This window comes from Etheostoma spectabile, chromosome 10, assembly GCF_008692095.1.
Source record: "Etheostoma spectabile isolate EspeVRDwgs_2016 chromosome 10, UIUC_Espe_1.0, whole genome shotgun sequence".
Classification (NCBI taxonomy): Eukaryota; Metazoa; Chordata; class Actinopteri; order Perciformes; family Percidae; genus Etheostoma; species Etheostoma spectabile.
The window spans coordinates 10922192-10928084 of record NC_045742.1 but is presented as its reverse complement, the minus strand read 5'-3'; the positions used below and the strand labels follow the sequence as shown (position 1 = coordinate 10928084).

The 5893-nt window shown below is 38.4% G+C and overlaps 1 protein-coding gene across 1 annotated transcript in view; it reads right to left on the bottom strand.

Annotated features, from left to right (window-relative positions):
- enox2 (ecto-NOX disulfide-thiol exchanger 2) overlaps positions 1-5893 on the bottom strand; it is a 171644-nt gene that overhangs the window by 124966 nt on the left and 40785 nt on the right.

The window sequence follows — 5893 nt, the reverse complement described above, 5'->3', positions numbered from 1 at the left end:
TATATATATATATATATATATATATATATATTTAGTTTTGTACTTATATCAAATGTTTCCAACAATGGTCTAACCCCGGAAAAGGCCCAGTTAGCCCCCCCAGGCAGCGACTATGACAACCTGCACCTAGCCAGCACAAACCCCAGCCCCTGGTGCTAACAACACTTACGGCTGCGGCCATGTCATTAGACTGGCTTGACGTGAATAAACGTTACTAAACATAACGTCTATAAAGCTTTAAAACATAACCCCGTCCTTTCACAGATGCATTTTCATCGTCCATAGTAGTTGTTTTACAATGACAACTACAGCTCCCATGATCCCATAAAACTTCGCCGCGTCATCAAAAGGTTTGTGTTTCACTTGAAAGACTCCAGTGAAGACCCATAGCGGCAGAAAATGACAAATTGTAAGTTTAATATTCATTTTATTCAACGCTAACAGCATATCAAACAGGTGTACCATTTATTTAAGTTGATATAAATAGTAGGCTCAGTTTGGGAACATTTCACTTGATACTCAAAGGATTTTTCTATAAAAAAAAGTAAACTTATCTTTTGAGTAATTTGTTCACGTATTATGAGCTTGAATAGGTCAACATAAATAGATTAGTTGCCAATTTATTAGATACACCTGTCTAATACAACAGCCCTGAAATTAATTCCACATTTATGAATAATATGTTTTTGTTGAAAATTATTTGGAGAGGTTTAAATTGAGATGAGATGCGTTTCTAATATTGATTCTACCATCATATATATAAATGTGGTGGACTAAATATTAGAAACACTTTTTAGTGACGGCACCACAAACCACAGCCTCCAAAGTAATCATGAAGGTGCTCCATGAAGTAACTACAGCGGTGTGTTTGTCAACCATAGACTATTAAAAAGTGGTTGCCAATTTCTCAATACGGTTGCCAGTGGCAACCTGGCAACCATTAATGTCGAGCCAGCCCCTGCTTTGTGATTTCAAAGGCAAGAGCTGCATTGAAAGACACACACACACACACACACACACACACACACACAACACAAACCCACACAAACACACACACACACACACACACACACACACACACACACACACACACACACACACACACACACACACACACACACACACACACACACACACACACACACCACACGCTAAATGAGGTGTTGTAGTTCAGGTTAAAAGGCCTTGGACATGTTTAGAAATTATATTCAGGATAAATTATTCATCCTCTGCCCAACCAATAAGTCTGTTTCCACTGCATAATAAAGTAATTAATATTTTTTTTTCCCAAAAACTCAAATTGCTTCAATTCCCAGTCCACTGTGAAGAGAACACTATTCTACAAACAAGATGGGATGATACTGATACAAAGTGCTTTTATGACAGTAACATAATACACTGTGACTCTCTAAACAACTTTGATTTATTGAGAAATAAATGGGTTTTGTCTTCGGAAAAAACAACAGTGTTTGCTCGATATTCATTGTTATTTCCTGGAAATAAAAACAGCATGTTTACAGTCAGCCACTGTGGAAGTTTGATTAGGATGTACATTTAATGAGCCTACTAAGCTCAAATACAAAAAAAGTAGACTTAAAAGATTATACCACTTGACAATTTCCCTCGGCAGGTACAATTGAACAAACTGCCAGGCGGCTCAGGAACAACTGTCAAAGATCTTTTTCTCTTCCAACTGAATAATAATAATTATTATTATTATTATAATATGCATACTTATTGTTTTAGTTATAGTTCTTGCAAATGTTTTATATAAATCCCCACACTTTCAAAACAGACTGTCTTGTAGATGAAACTTAACTATCTTTACGCAACTAAACCAAAACCCCAAAATGTATTATTCAGGCTAAGTTACAATGAGGATCCTTTGAAAGCCTTCAGAAACAAGACACAATAATATGGGGACTCACATTTGGACTGCAGCCTAGCTTTTGAAAAATATTGGATGAACAAGCTTATTATTCACTACTTCACATGCTTTGTGAAGTGGGTTGGTTTAAAAAACACACACACACATCAAGCCCAAATTTTAGAGATACATCAGCAGATAGAAAAACAGTATTATCAACCAGGAGTTACTTATCTATCATTCTGCATATAGGGATATAAAAAAGTGAAGCAACCTACTGCTTTTTAGCAATTCATGTTTTCACAAGAAAGGACGAGAAATTAACAGAATTTTTTTCTAGGGAGAATTCAATTACCCCTGTCAGCCAGTAGTAATGAGTAACAGCCAGTGCATGCTCTCATTCAATTTCAGTTTCCCTGGGGAATGATGTTTGTCGGATGTCTTGATTTTTTTTTTTTTTTAACAATGTTCTTTTTGTGGCCTGCTTAGTGTAGCAAAACATTCAAATCAAACACAAATCTGACTCTGTGCCTCAGCAGATGAAAGCCGCCTTGGTTTGCTTTTATGGTTTCGTATGAGAAAAGAATGTGTGTGTTTATTGACATTACAACCCGATTTAGTCAAATAAACAGTCTGACTAAAAAAAATTTAAAAGAGGTGAAATAAGTTAGTCTGTTTGGAAGATTTCATTATTTTTTTGTGATCAATTTTATATATATATATATTCAGAAATTAACAGATACAAACAATTCATTGAGACATGGAACGTGTCCCAGAGCCAAAAAACACAGAGAGGAAAGCTGGGAGGGAGGGAGACAAAACAACACATGCAGAAACAGACACACACAAACACACAAACACACACACAGAGACACACACACACACACACACACACACACACACACACACACACACACACACACACACAGAGGAGACACAGACAGACAGGAACAGACAGACAGACAGACAGACAGACAGACAGACACAAGACAAGGGACCAATCACACGTGCAGGTTGAGGTAAACAGACCTCAAAGAGGCAGTGATATTGCGCCAAGTGTCCAGGGTCTTTTCCAGCGCACCATGGATACACGCTGTTGATTTCACCATTTCTTAAAAATAAAAAAGTGTGCGAGAGGACTTCACTGCTGCAAATTTTTTTTCCATAAACCATGTGCTGATATCATCCTGCTCATCTCCGTTTTATATATTAAAGCATTAATGTATGGAATGGTGGACCCAGTAAAAACTAAGCTCCTGGTCAATGCTATTGTTAAGTTAACAGGGAAATATCTCATCTAATGAATTATTCAAATTCAATTACTGCATATTAAACGGGAGCTGGGCCTCATTGACAACTATAGTAACATTTTAACAAGGGCTCTGAGAGGCATAGCCTTCTTTGTAACTAGCACTCGTTTCTGTCAATATTTCCCTTTTCACTGAACAACATTTATGATATCTGTCCTGTGAGATGATGGCACTATTTGTCTCTATTGAGTCATCTGCCAAATCACACAGCCCCGATTCAACTTGGTAAGAGTGTGCCATGCTCTATCAATATGCCCTTTCCAAACAAACAAAAGGGTTCAGGTAGCTTCTCCACAACGCCTTCAGTGAGGGAGAGAGGATGATATTTAAAAAGGTTATGCTTAGTTGAAAGTATATCAGTTAAAAGTGCCTGCAGTAGTGTTTGGTGTCTTCCATTTTGAGATCTATGAATGGTGTGTTTTCACCTTAGGCACGAGTGAAAAATGTCATTAACTCCACTATTATTGAGAAAGACAGCCAGCGCAAGAGATGGGGGACATCTCATCGTCTTTTGGGTTCTTGATAGTTATCTTTGACCTCTATCTTCCTTAATCCTTCCTTTTCTAATTACCTATCCCTCCTTTTATTCCTTACCTCACATCCCTGCCCCCCTGACTGATGGTTACCAGATGATCATCTCGACAGGAAAGGTTGAGGTGACTCCCCAGCTAAAGTCACACCTCATTACGTGAGCTTCACAGTGTCCCAGTTCACATACTGGTATATCCCTACTTGGATGAATTTAATGAGTTGCGGAGGAGTAAGAAGACACCATAAAAAGTAACCGGATCCAATGTGTTTTGAGATGCAGAACCATGTTTGCTATAGTTTTCTATGTGAGAGGAGGGAGTAACTGTCGGCGCCTTGGTGACTGCAGCATCTGTTCTGGAAACTGGATTAGTCAAAAGGAGGCCAGGCCTATTACTAGAGAATTTTCCCTCAGCATGAATATTGATGGAAATGAGTCTCAAACAGAGTCCAAAACAACTGTTAACCCCTCTCCATTGCTGAAATGTTGTTAACAGCACTCGCTGCCCTGTCATAATTCACAGCCAGAGAATCATTTGACTCAAACGCTACTCATGCATTGCCACCAATATAGCCACAAGGAGAGGTGATGACAAATCGTGTTTGTTTGTTTTACCACGTTCGCACACTGCATTAAAATGCTGCAAGTCCGTTGATACACGCCAAAGCAGTTTATGAGAGCAAGGGGCAGTGGGCACTGTGCTACATAGTGGCAGCTGTGTGTTGCAGCAAGCTGGTTGGGACTCCTGGCACCAAATGTGCCATCAGCCTTACACAGACATCAAACTTTGCTGCCCCCAAGTCAACATTACCACCAAGACAGTCTTGTAGCCAGACTTCTCGCTCATACCAAGAGGTCAACAGAAAAGATTAAAGAATGAGGAAAATTTGATCCCCTCTAAGTTTGAAGAGCAACTCATGCACATATTTCCACATTTCCGACGTTCATCTGCTAAATTACATGCTGACCTATACCTGCAGATATAAAAATGCCTCTAAATCCTGAGAGTAAGAGAGCCTTGCATGAAATATAGAAAATGTCAAATATTTTTATTTTAGTATTAGTCATAGCATTGCACATCTCTCTTCTGATGAACAGTGACTGTTAACGTGGGTCAAAGAAGATGCCAAAATAGTCACTGTGAAATATTCGTTAGTCTTTTATACAGCAGAGACATTTTTCTTGATTGTGGGTAGAAGAGAATTCTCCTTCAAACTTTTGGCCTCATTAAAAACACAAAAGTCATGTGCAAATCCCCACAAAAATGGGTAAAAGCTATTTTTACACAAAACCTTGCTTTGTCATAAATTGCTGATACCAGATGTGACATTTCAAACTATTAAAATCTTTTTTATCCATAAAAACATGAATGCAAATATGACATTCATCTTTTGTTATGGATAAAAGCTTTAATAATCTCCAGTCAAGTAGTATTTGATATATCATATTTGACCAAAAGACTCTTTGTAAATACTGCCACTGCCCATCTCTTAACATGAAATAAACCATTGTCTAGTTTTGAGGATCTGTCATCAGTTATTTGACGCTTCACATAGCAAACTGTTTAATTCTTAACATTAGAAGAAAAAAACATTAGTTTACTAGAAATGTCACCAGCATATCAAACCTTGAACCCAGAACCACGTGTTTTAGGAAAGTGTTGGCTGAATACATATTACATCCCTTCTTGTTGCAGACAACCCAGTGGGGGTTGGTGTGCACAGAATTTGATTAGTTCATTCAATCCTGTGCGCACTTTGAAGACTAAAGCAAATGCTCTATATATAAACCTTATAAAATTGAAATAGACTTTGGCCTTAAATCAGTGTTTAAATAATGATGAAAGAAATGGAAAACTTGACACCTTCATTGTCTCACAAACTGACCCGAGACACCATTAAACTGCTCCTTACAGAACATGGTGTAGGAGATGGATAAAAACACACTAAAGACAAATATACTAGATACTGTAAAAGACTCTGCAGTGTAAAAGGGTGAAGAAAGAGAGAGGATACAACAGAGAGAGCAGGCCAGACAAGCAGGAGGGAGGGAGAAAGGCCAAGTATCAGACAGAGCATTCATTATCACCTGACTGACCTGCATATTGCGCTGTGTGAGAGTAATGGGAAAGGACACACTCATCGGCCAAAGCCCAGCAAGAGAAGCGCTTTTCATTCCCCCCCCCCC